Source organism: Cygnus olor, chromosome 5 (genome assembly GCF_009769625.2).
Source record: "Cygnus olor isolate bCygOlo1 chromosome 5, bCygOlo1.pri.v2, whole genome shotgun sequence".
Lineage (NCBI taxonomy): Eukaryota > Metazoa > Chordata > Aves > Anseriformes > Anatidae > Cygnus > Cygnus olor.
In genome coordinates, this window is record NC_049173.1 from 2,006,806 (window position 1) to 2,028,906 (window position 22,101).

Genomic DNA, 22,101 nt, shown 5'->3' on the forward strand with positions numbered 1-22,101 from the left:
TTTTGGCATCATACTGAAGATGAAACTTGATATGCAAGCTCCCTGTGATGCCACTGCTGAGTGAAAGTCTGATTTGTGTGCACAGGTTTTAGTTATCTAGTATTATAAATACAATTGCCAGTTTGAAGTGAATAGGTTTGCAGTTTCGTGCTTAATAAAGGGTCTCACAGTGCTGCACACCGAGTTTGCTGGGGTCAGCCCCCAGGTAACACACACACCACAGCGAGCCCCTGCCACAGGGCTCACAACCCACTGCTGGAACAGGGCCCCCCAGGAGCCCACCACGCTGGGTCCCAGCTACCGACAGCAGCCCATCGAGAGCCACGTGGGAGTCACCAAGAACACACAGCGAGTTCCAAGCAGCTGGCACAGAGCTAGTCCTGACACTTGTGATCACGAGGAAAAGCTTCAGAAGCAGCACACGCAAAGGCGGCCCCCAAAACAAGCTTACAAAAAAAGAGAAACCACACTCTTAAATGTCTCAGGAAAAAGGAAATTAACTGTCAAATTCTCCTCCCTGCAGAATCGTTCAAGATTTCTGTGAAATATTTTATTCAAAGCACACTGTTAACTTGGTATAAAGGAAGAACCGCCTGTCACTCTGGCACCTCACACTCGGTGCTGCATCCTGGCTCCACCACAGCGACCCGGTGGCTGCTGGCACTGTCAGACTATCACACACAACACATTTGAGTCACATTAGCCTATTTGCAAGTCTTTCCTCTTTTTTTCTTTTTAACAGCTTGCTTACACTGAAAGCCTAGATAATTCTTGTAGAAGATATGCTTTATTACAAACATGTTGCAACTGTTCAGTTTAATCTTTATTTTGTTTTTTTCCCCCACACACACACTCCTCTTTGCTTTTTACAGCCTGTAAAAATACCTTGTGCTGCTCCAAGGTATTCATGGACTTGTGCTCACTGCCCAGCTCTGCTCCCTAGCTGGCGAGCACTGCTCCCCTCCCTTCCTGGAGCATGCTGTGGCAGGATTTTATCCCGAGCACACAGACCTTACTGTAAACCCACAGCAGAAGGGACCAAAGGTGAAAGTTCCCAATTCAAAGTGCTTGCTCTAACTTCAAAGAATATGTATATTTTTAAGTTCTATACCTAGAGTTTTCCTTAGCTTTCTATTTATAAAAAATATTAACAGACTATCTTATGTTTCTATATCTCCTAAAGGAAGTTAGAGGGATTTTTTTTTATTCAAACCAATGCATAGAAATGCTTCTGTACGTCTACAAGAAGCAGCAGTTTCTGGCAGGCCACACTGAAGAAACATTTTTTGCACACACACCAGAAAAAAAGATTATGAGTAAACCAATAAAGATGTCTTTGAAGTCTAATAGACAATTTCTAGAATGTGATTTAGCATGATGAAAAGTCTGATGTAACAAACCAAAATTTAATTTGAAATTACAAGTAAAACTGCTGTTTGTAATAAGTAATGGAGACAATGCTGTCTGTTCTAAGTAATGCATTGAACCACTCCGTTCAGCGCTAGCCGACCCAGTGTCGGAGTGGCACAGGACTAGGCTGCTAATCACTGCAATGAAGTACGTGGATATTTTTACATCTCAAAGTATTTTGGAGCAAGCCTTGTTCTTGGATGCCCTTCTTGGCTCAGTCTCAAACTGGCCACAACCTGGCCAGAAAACTGCCTCTACAATGAGTTTACAAACAAAAAGCTACCACAAAATGCAAGGAGGTCTGTCCCGCTTTCAGAGACATTCTGTCCCTATTACCACCCATCTCCCAGAGACATAAAAGCACCTCCTGGGTTTAGACAAGGCACTGTGGGATCCCCCAGCCCTGGTGCAAAAGCACCGCAAACAACACAGTAAATGGGAAGTGCAAGGCCTCTTCTAGCTGAGCAAAAGAGGGATCTTCAAGCGTACCAAGAACAGGAAGGAAAATTAAAAGGACAACATGAATAGTCTGAAGGCAAAGAAGAAAACTGCATTAAGACCTGGAACAGCAAGAGAAGGGATGATCTTTGGTAGCAAGCTTCATCATCTGCCAACAGACCTAGCAGGATAGCTGGGGCTGGCTTCGGTTTGTCATGTGCAGGGACTGGGGACACAGGAACAAGTTGGTCTGCTTTTCTCAGCAAAATAGACTGTGGTAAAAATAGTTTCAGACAAAATTAAGTGTTCAACAGTCCCAGACTGAATGTTTTGCTTCTGTTCCTGGGATGACTGTTTCTTTAAAAATAAGGGCTCATTTTGACATGAAAAATGAATGCGTTCCCCTTTGAAACAAGACATTTTGCTTTTAATTGCTATGTCACCTTTGTCTTACTATTTACTGAAAGTAACCTGAACTTGAGTAATTTATTTTACTTTTCATGTTGAAAGCTCCTTGTAGGAAATAGTTCATGTTTAAAAATTGCTCAGCTATCACTAGATGTACACGATTCGTATCAGAAAGGTGCAAGCAAGAGTTTGCTTGTGTCTTGAAGAGTTGTATTAAAATGATTGGTTTGACTTCCTGGGGTCATATTGCTGGGAATCACTTTTTGTTCTACTGGATGTGATACACCAGCCAGTGCTGTCCGGGGCACAGCACAGCGTGTCAGGGGGCAGGGTTAAGCCTCCCTTTAACTGCTGCTAAATGCAAACATTCTGCTGCAAGAAGAGAAAAACAGCAACAGGGGGCTCCTGGTATTATTTCCATTCAACAGCAAAAGACAGTAAGTGCAGTAAGATCCTGGAATGTCTTGTGAACAGCATCACGTGAATCCTCAAACCAAGCTTTACTGGGCCTCTAGTATGTAAAGACACACTTGAAGTTTGCCCAGCCTCCCTGATTAGGCTCTTTGCAGCCCTGAAGACTGCAGGTCTCCCCTCAGCCTCTGCTTCTCCATACTAAACAACCAATTCCCTCAGTCGCTAAGTCTTGTTTTCCTGTCCCTTCACCGGCTTTGTTGCTTCTCTCTGCACTCACAGCATCACTGCTAGACACAGCCTTTAGAGGTTGCAACCTCACAACCTCCAATTAAAGCTTCACATTTGCTGCTCCTATGTGAGTTTGTCCCCAGAGGCACAAACACACCCAGAGCATTTGTCCCAAAATTACAGGCAGCCTTCCTGTGTCACTGCCCAGCCACAGGGGTTCAGCCCACACGAGGCAGCATGGGTACCCATCAGCAGGTACGGGCTGGTTGCCTTCACGGGAGACCCCTTCTCCACTGCCAGGGTTTGGAGAATAAAAAAGGCCAGGAGCCTGTGCCAGGCTGAACAAGAACTCAACATCCAGATAAGATTTCTGTGTAGCTTCACGAGCAGAGATCTCATCTTTGGGAAGTGCTTGATTCTCCTGGAGGCATCCCACTACAAAGCCAGGTCTCCATGGCTGCTCAGAACTACATTAGATGAAGGAGGAGTTTTAAAACCCCCTTCCCTACCCTCCAGTAAGAAGGAATCAAAGCTACTGATACACAGGATTGTTGGGAGCCAGACACGAGGGACACTACAACATATTTTAGAGCATCAGCACATGTACAACTGTTCACACCGCCTAACAAAGTGGGGTGCCCAACAGCAGCAGGTTTCTTGGCTATCAGGGAATGCCATTTTTTATTAATATTGACTTGTTCGCACCACATATACAAAGCAGTATAGAATAAATCCCTTTGACATCTGCAATTTTGGGCGATTTGCAGCTGCTTCACATCCATTTGGGCTCCAGCAGAAGGGCTGCTGTCACACAGACTGATACCTGTCCCCAGTGAGAAAAGGAAATTAAATACAAAAGCCTGTTAAATTCTTGTTAAGGATTTAACTGCATCTGACAAAAACAAGGCAGCTCAGGTTCAAGGATGCTCTTCTGCCCTTAAATCTCCTGCTCAGTATCATACCACATCCAGCATCCAAGCGCATCTCCTGTATCTGGAGGCAAAGGCAGAGCAGAGGACAGCAGCTACCTCTGAATTTCTTTGCTTCTGCCTACTTTAGCTAGCCCCACAACATCACTGATGTTGATTTCAGTTTCTCTCATCATTTGCTCCCAAGCATCACACACCATTTTTACTCTTTTGGTACCAAAACTGTCACCAAAAATGCTGCAGCTTGCAGAGCTGTCTTTGCCCTTGGATGTGGCCAACAAGAAGTGAGCTGGACCTGCAGCCCTGTGTCCCCAGCTGAGGCCTCTTCCCAAGAGTCACCCAAAACCTTCCAATTTCCCCATTTTTGCAACAATGCCACATGCTGGCACAGCTCTGTGAAGGCTCACCACCACTCCCACCAAAAGGTCCTTTCTAACATCACATATGAAATAGCCCTGTTCAACCAAATTAGAGACTGATCTTCCTCCCAACCCTCTTTCTTGCCTTATGTCTTCATCAGACTTTGCTCCTCTCATGAGAAAAAAGCACAGAGAACAGATTTTTCTTTGGCAGCCCTCAGAAAAGCTGAGAGGGGAGCAGGGCATGGAAAGCACTCTTCTCTCCAGCATTCAGAGCACTTCTGCCAACGTGACAGCCCTGACCCCAATTGCTGTTGTCACTGCTCCTCCACCAAAGCAGGACTCAGTGTGGGGAGGGAGTGGGGAAGGTGTCCTGTTCTCATACTAAGAGGCAGTATATATCCCCGACCCACTCTGATTTCTTGCACTTACAAAGGCCCAAAATAAAGTGCATTCTCCCTAAAATAACAGCAACGTTGTCTGCACAGCACAATGCAACCAGCAAGCAGGAGCACGAAGCGATGCTGGAGGAGGGATCATGAGCCAGGACATGGGCTTCGTGCTTGTCAGCTGAGCAAATTCTGCCAGAGCAAAAGGGAGAAGCTGCAGAATTTCCAGAGGGGAAAAAAATGGATCAGACAGAGGCTTTACTTGCAAATGTGGGGTTTTCTTCATTTCTAGATACTAAACAGAGACAGGTTCAGAAATAAAACCTCATTTCTGAGTAGCAAAGTCAAAATGTCTCTATTAGGAATAATCCATTAAAAACGTGCTTCCTTTTTAAAATCAGGTAAAGAGTTCAGAATGAGTTTTGAAATAATTCAAAGCATAAAATAGATCAAAATACTCTACATCACCCTCCTAGCATGCTTAAAATTACACAAGATAAACACTGTACTGGAGCCTGACTTATCTGATTTCATAAAAATGAACAAATCCCATCTTATCATAGAATACCCCAAAATATCTTCCTAACTAAAGCTTATGCCATGATGGAGGACATGTGTGAAAGGCCATGCACCTGCATGACAGACAACTGAGGTCAGACACAGCAAAAGACATCCGCTGCCCTCACCTAAAAACCACCACTGTCCTCTCCACTGCTACCACACGACAGCCCCAGTCCAGCCGCCACAGCATGGGACACACGGCTATGTACAGTCTAACAGTGACACAAAAGGACCTAGAAATATCAATTAAACCAACAGTTTTACTTACTGCAGTGGCCTCTACCCTCTTTCAGGAGCCAACAATAAGTGACTTACGAGGACTCTCACTGTTCTGTGGACATAGCAAACTTCTCTCCACCTACATGGAGGCCTGCAAATTTCAGCTGAGGACACTAGTTCAGACCTACGGCCTAGTGCCTCCCTCAGGAAATGGCAGCATGATGCTGAAATTATTGATGGCTGTCCACAGTACGTGAGGCCCCCAAGACTGGGGTACTGAACCAGGAGTCTGCCAACTTCGAGCTGGTCAAAGAAATCAGGAATTGAGATAACTTTCATGACACTTTTTAGAGACGCCAATTCCCCCACCCCAAGCTGAACACATGCAGATTAAGTCAAGGCTTGAAAGAGCAATCACTTTTACTGCAGCACCAAAGAAAATGCTAACAGTAACTCGCATTTCGGATGACTAAAGCAGAGCTATTTCAAGGGTAACTCGGGAACATAATCAGGCACAAGTGAGTTGCAGCCTGTGTGAAGCAGACAGCGTTTAGCAAAGAGACCAGCCCTGAGAGGAGCTGCATGGGCGCATTTCCCCATTGCGCCCCGAGCCTCTCTCCTCCCAGCAGCCCAGCACCAGGCAGCTGCTGGCAGCACTCTGAGGATGCCCATGGGAAGGGGTGACACCTCGGACCAAGGGGTGACAGCTGCCACCTGACCTGTGTCCCCCTCCAGGTACCCAGGAGCCAGCCGCTGCGAGATCAGGACAGCAGGAGGTCACCCGTCTGCGCCTTATTACTTACGCTCTATGGCCGATGGGGTGGAGATGTTGTATTGCTGCATCTAAATCAAACATGCCAATCATGAAAAAGTTGAATCACGCCAAAACTCCAAGCTCAACTTTGAGTCTTAAACAGTAAACAAAATTTGAAGTTAAAGGATGTTGTTTTCTTCTTTCCCTAGCTCTGGGCTTTTACCCAAACCTCTGTGTTTTGCCACAGAAGAGCCAGGAGCCTCCAAGGCTCATCTTTACCACTATCATTATGCATATTGACTCCTGTGTTTTGTTACAGCATGCTGGACTTCTACACCTGGAGGTTACCAGTTCAAATCTAAGAACTTACAAATTTATATAATACTTAATAATACATAATAATTAATGGCTGGCATGTACACAACATGCAGAAGGTGGACTGTGGGTGCCTGTTATGTGACATACCCACTGCAGGGACACAACAACACCCGCAGAGCAGTACAGGTGAGCCCAGGGGACTCTCCTTGCTGGTGTCCACATCCACAGAGGATGATTGATTTGTACTCCATGAGAGAAGACTCAATGTTTCAACCTCTTGCCATTCCAGTTTCCCAGCTGAAATAAATCACTATTGAGTTCCTTTCTTGAGTTCTGCCAGTCTAGCAGTATATCTTCATTCCCACTTTTGTCAGAAAAAGGATCCCAGTTTTCCCTTATGGTGGATGACATCAACACACAAACCTGGAACAGAGCACATTCACCACCAGGGTGCTCACAACCTATCAGCACAGCTCAGATATCAGCAGATAATCTTCAAACATCAACAAATATTTTCTTATTGCGTGTCTGCTGACTCCTTGTCAGACTGAGAAAACATCAAAGCTCAATTGCAACTCATTTGGAACAGGACTTAAGAGCACATATTAAAAGAGTGTCTATATATGTGCCTGTGTATGTATATATATATAAATAATATCTATATATAAAAAGCATGCCTGCTGAAAGCATGCCTGCAGCTACATTTTACAGATAACAGAATCTGACTGGGATGTGGGAGTCAAACAGTCATTAAAATCAAGAGAAGTCAAGTAAAAAACCACCTGGCAGATGCATAAGGAAATTACAACACAGAAACACATCCCTCAGAGGATGATGGGTGAAATTGTTGAAGGTAAAGATGCAGACATTCATCTTGTGCTTTTTTAGTCCTGTATATAATCCCAAAGCACAAGAGAAACAGAAAAAACATCCCTAGGTAGCAAAGGAGATGTAATGGAGAAGCTCAGGGGAAAACTGCAGTTATGGGCAGTCTATGCCATTTATTCCATCACCTCTGCAAATGAGACATTATCACTGCAATTAAATCCCTTTTCTATATATTTTTTTCCACAAAACATCTGCTCTAAGGGGATGTTCTGAGTGCACACAATTAAAAACCATACCCAGTCACCATCAGCAGTTAGGGTATCTGCTTCTCCAAGTCCCATTATCAACATGCTTGTATGTTGTGTTAGCTGCAGCTTAAACACCACACCCATGTTGTTTAAGTTTTAAAGTAAAGGGGTGTAACACTTACTGATTTGATGTGTTTAATGGGAATTAAGTACTTAAATACCTCAGCTGGTAATTCTGAAGTGTTCTCAGCTCCCAGGAACTGCTGGAATATGAGTGTTCAGGTTTCTGCAGGAGTTGCCCTCTGCTTTCATCAAGAGTTTATTGGGAAATGCTATCATTTTCCTTGACCAATTGTGTCAGAAAGAAACCAAAAATAACTGTGCTGGACTCCCTGCTAATTTTGCAGGGTATGTTTGTGGAGACGTAATAAAAAGATCAGCAAGCAGAACAAATGTGCTTCACTCATGTTAATAACCAAGTAGAAAATTACAAAGAATGACAACCATAAAATCATTCAAGTACCTTCCTACACCTAGCACACCACCAGCTCTCCAGATAATGTATATATTCATTTACAACTCAAAACATCCATTGTTATGCATGGCTTTTGCATAAATAATGTTGTCAACATTACAGTTTGGATCAAGTCAGGAGAAAATCCTGTGCTTCTAACAAATGCTCTGTGCATTATGCCTATGGCCAGCTGCAGAGGATGCTGTCCAGGTGCTACAGACACCGCCAACTAAAGGGATGCTGACCCATTCCATTTTATGGACAGCAGACCACCCTCCCATACTCTGCATCTGCTCTCAGCTATCCGATGTGACCAAAAGTCTCTGGAGAAAACCCAAGCCTGCTGCCCTGCCATTGGAAGGTTTTATGGTGAAGTTCAACTGAGCTACTGCTTCAGAGTAGATGTGACTTGGTGCTCAAGAACTGGACATTTAATTCATTAAATTAAAATTTGTTAAAATTTTACTCAAACATTGAAAATGCGTTTTTCCTTGACAGTTCTTCTAGCAACCTTATCATTATTCCACAAAACATCCTTTATATAGCTTTCATTTAAAACAGAAACAGAACTAGTACACAACCATCCTTTGCCCTCAAACACGTGTTTAATGGGCATAAGCTCATCTCATGATTAAGTCATTAAAGTTCTCCCAGGTACAAGTGAAGCTTGGCGTATTTCTTCTGCAGGGAAGCAGTAAGTTGACTCCATCTGCCCCCCAGCTAGGCTAAAAATCCTCCCAAAGCGGCAAAAAAAACTGATTTGCAGAAGAAAATCAAAAAAGGGAAAAAAATCAGATTCTCAACAAGCTGTAGCTCCTAATTCAGGTAAAATGTCTATGCCAGGCTGAGGTCTAACACATTTTGATGTCCCTCAGAGATGACCTTGTCTGGGGGCAAAGCAGCCTCAGTCCCAGCCTCAGCTCTGACCTGCTGCTAGCCCAGGACACACACTGCCACCTCGATTTTCTCCTCTGCAAACAGGGAAGTGACTGATTTTCTTCCGTAAAATATTTTGGCATATGCAGACGAACAGTGCCACAGTACCACGATGCTATATTTGTCTGTGCTGGCCGGGTGCCATTCCTGAAATACTTCACCTTTTCCAGCATAAGATGGCATTTCAGACAGAGACCTGAGTCTCAGCACCCCCAGCCACAGGGACTGGTCTCCAACAGCAGCACCGTCAGCCTGGCTCACCTCAAACACCAAGCTCCCCTAAAAACTAAATAAGCTCATTTTTTCATAAACAATAACCTCATGAACAAAAGAGGTGACCTCCATGCTGCACCGTCATTGCTCCTCACTTCTATCATCTCCAGCACCCTGTCCAAGGCCCAAATTCAGGGCAAGTCCAAACCCAGGCTGACTTATTTGCAATGCCATTAACTATATGAGAAATTACCTGCAGAAAGTCTCTTTAAGGGACACCCATTACAGGGCACAAAACGATTAAAAATCCACACCTCTGCTCTGAGCTAAGAAGTTATTTTAAAGAAGTAAAAATAGCCAGAAAGCACCCCATCGTGCTGTGGAGGAGCAGTTGCTGTGGGGAGCAGGGGAGGACACGCAGCGTACGAGCTCTGGAGCACGATCCTGGCTCTGCTCAAGGGTGGGAGCCGCAGAGGCATGGCCAGCCAGCTCCTGGAGCAACACCACTACTGGTCGCCCTGCTCACTGTGACCACAGCCCCTCCATCTGCCCCCTGTTCCCCAGGTATTTGTAGCAGCCAGAGCAGCACCAGGACAGCTCTCCGCACAGCCCCAAGGGCCCCCAGCTGCCGTCCCCATGGCACGAGCTGTCCCTGCAGAATGCAGCGCCAGCCCTCCAAGCATGCACGCAGCAGTGCTTAGGGCACACAGGGTGGCAGTGGGCTGCATCTGCCCTCCCTGAAGGGTATTCACAAAACACCTTTGATCTGAGCTGCACAAGTTATTCGAGGGGCAAAACATCTGCTCTTCATGGGTATGTGTATGATGCACAACAGACACGAGTCACCTCCTGCAGGTACAGCTCAGCAAACAAGCGGATAATGCCTCCCACGAGAATGGAAGTCACACTGAGCCCGTTTGTGGCTGGAACTGCCCCAAATCCATCTCTCCTTCCCCTCCTGCCACCCCATGCGCCTCAGTGAAATGAAGTAACCCCAAGCTCAGGCAGCATCCTGAGGGCAGAGCCCACCAATAGCTGCAGCTGCTCAGGAGCTCTGGGGACAAGGGCTGCCCCTGAGCAGCACGGTTTGGGACAGTCGGTTTTGCTCTTTATGTACAGTAACCGCTCCTACCCTATCCCCCACCCTCACACGTAGGAGGAAGAAGGGCATCCTTGCGCATTACAAGCTAACTCCTGTCCCACGAACAAGCTCAGGTAGCACTGGCTAATGAGAACTGCATTTCCAAGCACTTTGTCCCATCAGCTGCCAGGAGGTACAACTGCATTTGCTACCTGGATGCAATCAAATGGACACGAGCTAAAAGGGATACCGCAGAGGTAATTAAAATATACTCTCTGGATTATGAAATTTATTACATTTAGCAATAACAGCAAACAGTTTTATGGCACACTGTGTGCCCACTCTGGGCCAAAACTGACTTCATCAACAGGCCTGGCAGTATTTGTTCACGCAGGTCAGGACTAGGGGATTTGTGGACTTTGAAAAAAGCCTGCTACATGTATGCCCTTGTGAATTATGATTGATTAGCACTCTGTCAAATTAAAATCCGAACCAAAATAAAACCTGGGTCATTAACTAATTTGCTGTTAAAGTAAATCAAGCTGTGTTTTATCATACTGCTGCTTTAACAAAGGGCAGGAATTTCTAAAGAAACAGCCCCACAAACAGAGAGCACACACTCATTCCATTAGCCCACTGGCATCTGTTTTGTCCTTTTGTTGAAGAGCAGCAAATCCCAGTTTGTACCTCAAGCATTCATTAATCTTCTACTGACTTTGCTCAATGGAACATTAAGCGATTAAAACTTCAGTATTGCTTCCTCAGACAGAGGCATCCTTCTCATCCGCCAAGGATGAGCAGTTTGGCTGCCAGATGAAGTTAAACAAAGCAACAGGAAGATTTTAGGTAAGCAGAATATAATGATCCAAACTGAAATTTGGCCAAATTACCAGAAGTGGCCCTACTGTATTTCTAAATTGCCATCTGGTCCCACAAGTTAGGGCAGCAAACTGATTTTTCAGGCCACAGCAAAGGGGATAATACATAGCCTGCATTTCACTTGCACTTCGATTTTTGGTAGCTCATGAAGATGTTCCTCATCTGAGTAATTAAAAAAGGAGAAGTGCTGCTGAAGAAGGTCTCCAGTGGGAAATTCCTTTAGAGGAGGCCTTCAGAGGCATCTCTTCACTGACCAGGCAGGGAAGGCAACCTGACCAGCTGGAGATGTTGGGTGGACCTCTCATTCTCAGCTGGCCAGGACAGTGGTTACCTGTGACAGGGAGTCCCAGCTGGAGATGAAAATTAGATGGGACAGATTAACCTCAAATACTTAACCCCACAGAAATCTTCCACTGCCTGCAGTAAGCTCTGGATGGGCGCTGGTTTCATGGAAGTTCACTACATTGAGGACCTTCGTGTTTGTTATAAACAGGCTTTAACACATAGCTAACATTCAGCCTAATCAGAATCAAGTGCTTTCTCTAGCCTGTAGTCCCAGCAGATCTCACCTGGCCTGGAGCAGAGCTCTGGGTCCCCTTCCTGTGGAGCTCTGCAGCCACCCTGAGGTAGCACAGCTCCATCAGGGGCTCCTCAGGCAGCCAAGGCCACCACCAGTGGAGGCACAGCAAAAACCCGCCTGTGTCAGCAGTGCCAGCGGGTCTGAACCGAGCACACAGGCGGTGCTGAGCTGGGTGACAAAAACATCTCAGAGTGCTGATCTTGAAAAAAGTCCAGCGTACATATATTTGTCAGCAAGAAGTGCCAGTGAAGTTGCAGGTTAACTGAGGCGGAAGGCAAGAAAAGCCCTCAAGGCCTGCATCTCCCACCTCCGAGGTGCCCACATGGGGCTGGGGCGATCCCCCAGCACACCGCCCACCTTGCTTTCGCTTCTGCCAACGCCGCAGCCATGCAGCCAAGCACATCAAGGCTTCAGTACCTGATCCGAACAAAGCCATCCCATCCCCAGCCCTGTAACAGCCTGTCACATTCGAAACAGCTTTGTGCTTTGGAAATGAGATAGAAGTGTCCCCGTTTCTTCCTTCAGCAGCTTACAGACTGAGAGGTGTATCGAATGGGAACATAATGCCACCACCAAAACATTTATTTCCCTGAAAACAATCTTCACGCAGTGGAACTGACAATGGTTTTCAGTAACACTTGAGGACAAGTCAAGGACAAAGATGCAGTCTAATTTTTTTCCCCCTTCGCCTCCAGTAGAAAATACTTTCAAATGTAAAATATCTACTTCGCTAACTTCATTACACAAAGGTGCATTTGGGAAGAAACATGTTATCATCACTTCAAACCAGAGTGAAGCGCAAAGCTGTAAGCTTGGGTTATTAGAAGATGCGACCAAAGGTTTGCAAACTCTACAACAAAACATTTTTATAGCAAAAATAATTACATAGCATAAGCTGAGAAGAATGGCAAAGGCATGGAGTAGTTAATAACCTGAATATATGGGCACTGAACAGGACAAGCGAGTCCTTGGGACCCTCTGCTCAAGGTCTGCTCCTGCACCAACAACAACTTCTGGTGCTGCTTGGCACTGCCAACCAAGGGATGCCAGAGATACTTCCAGCTGAAATTTTGCATTTGTAGATGAGCAAAGGCATCTGTGTCCCATATCTGCAGTTGTCAGAATGGTGTTGAAAAGCCTGAAGAGAGCAGCTATTGGATTTAGGTGCTATTGTATAGAGGGAACAGGTTCAGATTGCCATCAGCACACTGCTTTTGATCAAAAAAGTACTAAAATGATCTCCCCAAATCAAACGTCATTCCCCCTTACATTGCACCCTCACCGTCTTTGAGGGAGATTGGACAGGAGGTCCTGGAGTGTTCAGGTGCTGTACCCCTGCACACAGCCACACACCCCAGAGCTCTCATCCCAGCTCTGAGCAAGGCCCCGTCACGCCCCATCACTACCAGCTCCACTGATGCCCCTGGGGGTGGGGGGAGGCTGCAGCCAGCAGCTCCCCCAGTCATGGGCTCCAACACCAGCTCAAGGACCCCCCCCCCCCCAAGGGCAGCACAAGGCTCAAGTGCCAACAGAGCAAATCTCACCTGGGAAAGCAACCATAAGACTAGAATCAGTTTGTGACCCAATAAAACATTAGAGTTGCCCCTCGTGCTCAAGGTTAGAGGATTATTTTCTCCAGCCCTTTCTCCACCAGGCATTGTAATGCAAACGAGCACCCAACATCTGCAGCCAGCAGCCCAGAGTGGGAAGGGGGTGCACAACCAGAGCAGCCCTGCTGCTGCGACACAGGTCAGTGAGGACCAGGTTCCTCCAGTGCTCTTCCTACAGAGAAACACAGAAGTGCCCCCATTGTGAAGCTTTCTCCTCCTGCACATCCTCAAGCACCCACTCACGCTGCACAGAGGAGCCAAGGCAGCTTTAAACCACCCCAACAAGAAGGATCCTCTCCCCCCCCACCATTAAACCACTGCCACCTGCACTGAGGGCTGCAGCACTGCCATGGCTGGAGGATAGCACCAGCCACCCAGAGCTGTGAACACATGCTCGGGGAGGACCAAAGCCATGGCTGGGTTCTGTGCCTCTGCCAGCAGCGCAGGAGGCAGCTCAGCACCACAGATGAGAAACAGGCAGCCACCCACAGGCACCACGGAGCTCAGCGCACCCGAGGAAGCCAGCCAACCCTCCCCAGCAGCAGCAGCACATCCCCACTGAGCTGGCTCCAGAGCTTCGAGCACATCCCTGCAGCCACCCAACCCCATGTGAAAGGGGAGGCGTACCCATTGCTCTAGCAGGCTAAGCTTTGGGGACAGGCTGTGGCTACACTGTGCCCAGCACTCTGACACCAGAACAAGTTAGAGAACAAAATTTGGTCACCATGGAAAAAGTTAAAGCCATGGAGAAGACTGTTTGGAGGAAGACGTCCTCCTCGCAGCCATCTGAGCCAGGCAGAGCTCAGCCCCTGCGCAGCAGCAGCATGCGGCACCAGCAGGTGAATTCAGTGCAGGCAGATGGCCGGTTTGACTAAGCCAGCCTTAGTTTACACTGGAGCTGATCCATCCATCCCATGCCAGAGTTTTATGGCTCATGTCTAATTCAGCTTCACTACTCCATAAATTTTGGGAGACAGAAACTTCGGAGGGTAACCTTTGCTGTTCCACATATTCCCGGTGCAGGAGCAGTGGAGATGAGCACAGGGCTGGAAAGTTGTTGTGCGAAGGGCAACCTACAGAAGGCCAGCAAGGGATGCAGGCAGAGGAGGTGCAGGCAGCTGGAGCTCAGCGCAACGGGGCAGAAACACGAAGCTGATGCTGCTGAAATGTACCTCGCATGCTCTTAGAGCTCAGGTTTTGTTCCTGCATCTACCATTTGCAATTTAAATCACAGCACTCAGTTATGCAAATCTGTATTTAAAATAGACGAGAGATAAGTGTTACGGAGACTCATAGAGCTTCCTGAGGCCTTGATAGTATATTTTTTAAGTGTATGCAAATGTGTGAATAAATGATGTGGTAAGTTGCATCTATAGGTATGTACGAGGCATGTGCTTGCACCTCCATTTTCTCACCATTTCACTGGCTGGCTACTCCCTAATGGCTGTATAAGGCATGGATGTGTAGATACATGCCAAACGTAGCTTATAATGAACAGGTTGGTGTTTATTTTTTATACAATTACAACTTACAAATATACATGATTTCGATGACACGCATCCACACAAGTCATTTTTATTCAGTCTCTCCCAGACCCAATTTCATTTCACTTCCTGGAAATTTGAACAAAAATTGTCTGCTGTTTCCAAGAATGACAGGAATAGAAAAAAACTCCCCCATCTTCATATAGACGGGTCTAATAACTTTTCCTGTATTTTTCAGCTTCCTGCACCTTACTGCTGAATCCAGTAGAGATGAGCAACCCCCAGCCTTCAGACCCCTGGTAGCCAGAGCTGCATACTGCATGGACATGCTCACACACACTGCCTGGCTCCTGCAGCTCCCCAGGCCCTGTCAGTGCTCCTGGTGCACCAACACAGCCACACAGCAGCATTCCCCAACACCACGGCATCCCCCAGCTTGCAGCTCCCCCTTCCAGCCCAGCCTGGTTGCATACCATCATCTTTTAAAGCTGTCCTTATCCCAGATGTAAGGAGCAACCAACACAAGCTCTGGGGAAAGGCTACGCTCAGAGAAAAATTAGTGTGCATTAAGGGAAAGATGGAAAGACTGCACTTGCAGGTTGTTTGTTTTTTTTTTTTGCTTGTTGTTGTCTGGAGTTATGTAAAAAAAAACTTGCAATTTTGAGTTAGCCTGAGGAAGATGTCAGCAACCTCCCACTTCTGTCTGAGTTACAGCTTGGGCTTTGCTTTTGGTTTCTGGGTTTTTCAGTGCAACTGTAAGGGTTCAGCTGCATGGCTGCCTGGGCTCCCCATTAGCCCCAGAGGTGAGACCATACCAGAAGCCACCCAGCACACAGGGCTCCACTGCACAGCACACAGCAGAGAGCCAAAGCCCTCATCCTACCATTAACCCTCTGGGAACAGGGTTTATGCCTCATACTGACAGCTTCTGGCTATTACAAGTCCAGGAATTACTCACGCCCCCTCCCCACTTATTTCCAATATGCCATCCAGGCTTCCAAATGAGATCAAGCTACCCCCCCCCCCTCACCCCATCACACTCAAAAAGTGGCCACCAACCCACACCAGGGCTCAGAGGAAGCAGAGCTGGCAACAAACAGCCAAGATTATTCTGAACCTCCTGTCATTATCCCAGCTATAAGCAACTGCTGGGCCAGCAAACAGGTTTGCCATGCTCAGTGTATTCACGTGGATGGATGGGCAAGAGATGTTACTCCTGCATTTTGAAATATAAAATCCATTATCAATCCACCAGTGCTGATTGATTCTAATTTTACAAGGCCTGCACATCGGTTTCTGTGCTCCGTTTGGGCAGACTTCATGGCTTTCAGGAGGAAGCTTTGCAGCTCTTGTGAGAGCCATTTCCAGCTCCCCCACTCCGGGAAGATGCTGGGGGGAGCCCGGGGCCTGCCCAGGGCCCAAAAGGCCACAGCGCTAAGGGCACAGACAGCAGAAAAGAACCCAAATCCTGCCTTGGCAGGAGATAACTCCCACTTTTAGGGGACCATCAGTGTCACCCTGCTGGACTATGGGCTGGGACATGCTGTGCAGTGAGGCCACCTCTGGCCACATTTAGTATCAAAAGCCTACATAGGAGCAGGAGAGTTTCTGGAAAGCTGATTTCAGAGCTTTAAGATGCCTTTCTGGCACCCATGTGATGGACTGGAGCCAGTTTTAACTGCAAACCATAAAATCCATGGAAATTAATTTTTCATTTCTAGAGGAAATCCCGACTTTGTCACAGGCTAGGCATTCATTTCAATTTATGCTACTCTGTATGTGCAGAGATCAGATGAGATTACAGGGAGTGGCCGCAGATGTGCACAGATAACCTGTGGGGACACAGGAGCATTCACTCAAACCAGCACTACTTGCCTCGCTTGCAGTCTAAGCATGTTTGTGTACAAGCTCTTGTTAGCCCAAATATAAGGTCTGGGCCCTCTGAAAGTGCCAAAATTTTACTGTGTATGTGGTTTGCCATGTATACTGAGAACTAATGTCTCACAGAAGTACAAGTCAAAGCAATAATATTTAGCAACTGTTATCACAGCCAAAAATAAAATAGAAGTCTGAAAATCCCAGCATCTTTAAAAGCAAGGACTCCAACTGCTAATCGAACACTGAATACCAAACACATGTGCCTGTCACTGGACTCTGCCAAGCCAACAGGAGATGCAGGAGCAGCTCCAGGAACCTATGAGGTTCTTAGCGAGGCTCTGAACCACCTGCAGGTCCAACCCGAGGTATTGCATGAGACAGCCGAACAGAACCAGAAGCGAAGACGTAGCCTCAGGAGGTTGCAGCAGTGGCTCAGGGAGCAGCCAGGCTCTACTCTTCACCTCTATCGTAACCAAGCCACCAGCTCTGAAGGAGAATAGTTGTTTGCTTTGTTTCTTCCAGGCATGGAAGTCTTCAGACTGCACAGAGAAGGGACAAACACTCATACACAGAGAAGGGAATTGGGTTTCCCCCTTCTGAAGCCCTCAGTATGACTGCTTCCAGCGCACACCGTCCAGCCTTCGCCACCAAACTGCCAACCCAGCAGCACCCATGATGAACCCAAAAACCTGCACTTCTCTCAGCTTAGACATAAAGGCACATTAAGCAATAAGGTTTTACCAGACCCACCTTATGGCTTATGTGTACATAATTCAACATTACTTGTGGTGTTTCAGCCAACACCTGTGCTAACTGAAGGCTCCTGGCCTCCCATCGAGAGCACCCAGGCCCAGTTCTGACATGCAGGGGGCAGGCAGTGCTGGGCCATGTCCTGTCTGTCACTGAGAAACAGTGGGAAAGCACCAGACCAAGCTGACATCCACATATCTACATTATTCTGCAAGCTGAGGGAGAGGGTTTTATTTTTGTTGCTATCATAAGCCACTCAGCACAAATTAAACCCATAAAATACCACTCAAAAATATCTTTTCCTAAGAGACAGCCTGTTTACAAGTCCCAGATAGGGAAGATGTCATCCTAGCAGAGCCTGCCTAGACGCAAGACAAAATGGGGTTACCCGAGAGAAATAGTGCAAGTTTTGAGCAAACCAGCAGCTAGGACAGCGCTGATACATGGACAAAGCCTTACCCTGCTCAGTCCCTAAAGATCCTAATTTTAACTGCCACCTCCTGCCCCATACGAAGCCCCTGTGCAGACCACCAAGGCAGACAAGTCTGTTCAATGGCCCGACAGCTCAGTGCTGTTTTTCCCCACCACACCAAATATAAGGTTGCCCACTTCCAGGCTGCCACAGCTCTTACTTGGATTGGGCAATATTAAGATGCAGAGTCTAAGTTATTCATACAGACAGCCCTGCGCTTAGCTAGAAGCATTACAGCTATGGAAATGAGCAGATGAGGTAACAGATGAACAGGGAGGATGCACCAGCACATTTCCCATCACAGGTGCTGGGCGCCAATACCTCTGGGATGGAGGTGCTTGTTCTGACCCACAGCCTCACACAAGCCCAGGATCTGAGTATACACACACGTGGTCTCTGCATTATTTAATACAGCCATAAAAAACTCATCCACTTTCAGCTTTCAATCCTGGAGACCAAAACATAAATGTTTAGCTATGCAGGAGGAGCTGGGTGTGCTCAGCGGGTATGTTCAGCTCCTAGCACTGCCACCAACTGCACATCAGAGAAATCATTTAATCTTTTTGACCCAGTTCTAGAGCTGGGCAAATATTGACTTTTTGGTTCACTTGCCAAACTTGGGAAAAAATGATCTGGGCTGAGCTGAAACAGTATTTGTCATCACCACCGCTGGATTTTCAGTGTTGTTGAAACACCACCACTACAATTTCAGATCCATTTACTCAGACCCAAAATATTCATGTTGTTGTGCTCTGCTTTAATCCCCATTAAATATGAAAATCCTAATAGAAGTTGCAGCAAAAAAACATTTTTAATAAGAGGGAACTCTTGTACTCTTCCAAATTCTTTTCCCATTTCTCAGCTGCAGCTATATCCAAGAGCAATTTTTGTGTGAATAAATTATTCATGGAAAAAAAAATGAGAGCTGAACTCTGTTCTGATGCCCAGCTCCAAATGAAGGCAAAGTTTTCTGAGTTTTCCTCTCACCCCTTTGCTTTAATGCTTTTAGGTATATCAACTATGTATTTTAGTAGGTAAGCTATATATCTTATATAAATAAATGAAAACACTGCCATTAGCTGTAAGCATTGGTGGAACTGCTTGTGCCCCAGTCCCAGCTGGTACCTTTAAGGCACTCACACCAGCCCCACAACCATCCTGTTTAAGGGCTGAAGCAGCCACCAGCATCTCCACAAATACACCAGCAGCATTTCACATACCAGCGATGCAAAGTTGTTGGGATCAACCCCTCAAACAAAACAATGGGAGCCTTTTGATAACCATTCATTATTGTGGCACCCGTCTAAAAGGAAAACCAGGGAATAATTAGTGATCCTTGCATGCAGGCTCAGGATGTCAAGCGAGATGTGCAATTATGGTTTTGCCATTGCACTCAAGGGGTGTTTAATGAGTTTTCGGTTGAACATTTGTTATTTTCTGAAGCAGATGTCAACACTTCTATTTCAAGAAAATAATCCCCCCCGCCCCCCACGATTATCAAAATGTCTCCACTTATTCCATATGCCAGGAGACAAGCCAGTACCCTCCTGAAAGTTACAGAAATGATTCAAAAAGTGAAGATAACATGCTGAAAAATGGCATCAGAGCTCCCACATTGAGATATTCAGGAGAAGTGCGGCTTTGGAAAGCCACAGAAGCTTGTGGGTGGGAAAACATAAGTTCCATCATCGGTCGTTTAATGTCACAATTACTTTTCTGATTAATTCTCTTCAGCACTAGAGCTAGAGGAACCATGCAATGCTGCCAGAGCAGTCTCAGTACTTATTGCATAATCACTTCCACACCAAAATCACACCCCAAAGCTGCATTTTCCTGCTCAGCAGGTCAGAGAGCACAACAAGCCTGGGGAGCCCAGACACAGCATCTTTGTGGGCAAAGCTTTGGTGCAGCTCTGCAGGGACCAGCTGGGTAATTCACTGCATCACCAGGGGACATTCCTTGGTCCTCACCTGCACAGGGGGGTTGTCACCCACACTGCTCCGTGCCAGCAGCACTCCTGGGCACACCTAGTTCAGCTGGTGATGGAGCCTGGAAATCTAGAGTAGCTGTGGGGCCCAAATGCTGTTGTGAGGGACCCAAGCACCTGAGCTGGGGTAATGCACTTGTGCAACCCATTCTCCTTTGGGCTGAGCTTTGTCTCCCCACCTGCATCCCACTGTGCTCATTTCCTGCCCTGCCACACCTCAAACCTCTCTAGAAGCCACACTGACCACGTGGAGCACATGATATACCACAATTCCTGGAAAATATTCAGCACCTTTGCCCACTGCCAATGCACAGGCCCACAACGCATCCCAGTGTGGAGAGGAGTCTTACAGAGCAAATGCACAAAGCAGAAGCTGGTAGGCTCAGCCTTTTTCCTTCACAGCATCTAAAAACCCTGACTCAAGAGCCAGAAGGCTGCTCTGGGCTGACAGCAGCACTCCATCCTCTCCTCAGGGGACTTGCATGACTGCACCACAGGTTTGACCACTGCAAGACACATCAGTGTTGGGTAAGAGTGCCTAAGGACAGCAAACCACACATTGGGAAGGGCTTGGGAGCAGGAGCCAGCCTGGTACATGGAGGTGCAGTGAGACCAAGATGTCCCTCTCCTCCTGGCAGGGGTAGAGAAGGGATCTCCTCTCCCTCTTCCCTTGTTTCAAGAGACAAGTGGCTTAACAGTGGGTTCCCAATGAGCGTCCTCATTGCACAGTGAGGCCCTGAAGAGCAGCTTTCTGCTGGCATGTTGTGCCTCACAGTAAGTGTTGTGGACACTCCTCAGAGCTCAAGTCACTTACTGACAACCACATCCCACCCGGAGTACTTTGCAGCCCCTTGGCCATCTTTCAGATCCCAGATAGTGCTGGTGCTTCCAGGGATTAAGGGTCAAACTTGGGCTGTTTTTGCACTTTCCGCTCATTCACTAACAGACTTTTTATACCCCACCGGTGTTGGAGACCAGTATTTCACTCACCAAGTTTATCAGTTCTCCAGCCTGACCTCACTGCTGCTTCCCCATGGTTCCCCACACACTGCCCTTTCTGAAATCCATTTACCTCCAAGGAGGAGCCAAGCAACCCCTCTCTGCCCGAGCAGGGTCTGTGCTGTGCCTGCTTCTGCAGTCTTCTCGGGATCTTACTCCTTGCTCTTATTTCCAGCTTTTCCCCCAGTTGTTTCCATTGACCTCAAGCTCTCACCACCTCCATCAAGTCCCAGCTGACAGGTTTGGGGGCATGTGATATACCACACTTCCTGGACAATATTCAACCCACAGGAAGGGCCAATGCATCAAGAGCTCTTAGAAGTAAATTTTAAGTTATTGCTTTTCAAACCCATGAGAGTCACATTGTCAAGCTCTTCCGTACTATCAGGAGAATCATAAATTTCCTTTAAAAGCAACTGAAAGCCCCGATGCTATCTGTGCCACCATCCCGAGCCTTTCAAATGGAGCTGACAGGGTCTTGAGGAGAAAAATACTGCTAGCCCTTCAGTAAATTCCTAGAAGTTAACAGCAGCTATAGCTACTTTTTTTTTCCTGCCTGGGCTTCAAAGCACTTTGCAAAGAATATCAGCAACTGCAGAACTTGGGTTCAGAGGTGGGACCTGCACACAGACACCAAGCCTGAGAGCAGTTCAGAGTCTTGCTCCATCTCTTCATTTGAAGAAACTAACACAACTAATTAAAAAGGCAAAAGAACCTTGTAGATCATTTAAAACCAGAACAGAAATATGCTAACAACTACAAAAATGTACCAAGAGCATCACTTTGCCTATCAGGTTTTCCAACTCTGACCGCAGGAATATTCCTTAAACAACCACGCGTTTTAAGGCCTTCATGTTGCATTGGAAATGATATCAGAGGATTTCACAAGTTGCTCCCAATCGGTCTCCATGCATATTTTCCTGCCAGAATACAGATTTGCTGAAGAACGCAGTCCCATTCAAACACAGAGGACTGCAAACCACCCGGTATGCTGCACGAGCACTTCTGTCACCTGCTGGAAGAACCAGCATCGGGTCTGTTACACGCACACTACAAAGCAGAGCACCAGCAGCAGCACCAGAAGTTATTCCTCCATTCAGCTTCATCTGATGCAGCAGAGTCTTTTAAAATCATTAATATCATGAGAACTTGGCAGAGCGAGCTTGCGCTGTTTTCCATAACACAAGAATTATGAGGCAGCAACAAAATTGTGTG

General features: G+C 46.7%; 1 protein-coding gene across 2 annotated transcripts in view; it reads right to left on the reverse strand.

The window, feature by feature from the left end:
* Positions 1-22,101, reverse strand: part of MDGA2 (MAM domain containing glycosylphosphatidylinositol anchor 2) — a 339,526-nt gene that overhangs the window by 295,559 nt on the left and 21,866 nt on the right. The gene's annotated exons all lie outside the window — the stretch shown is intronic.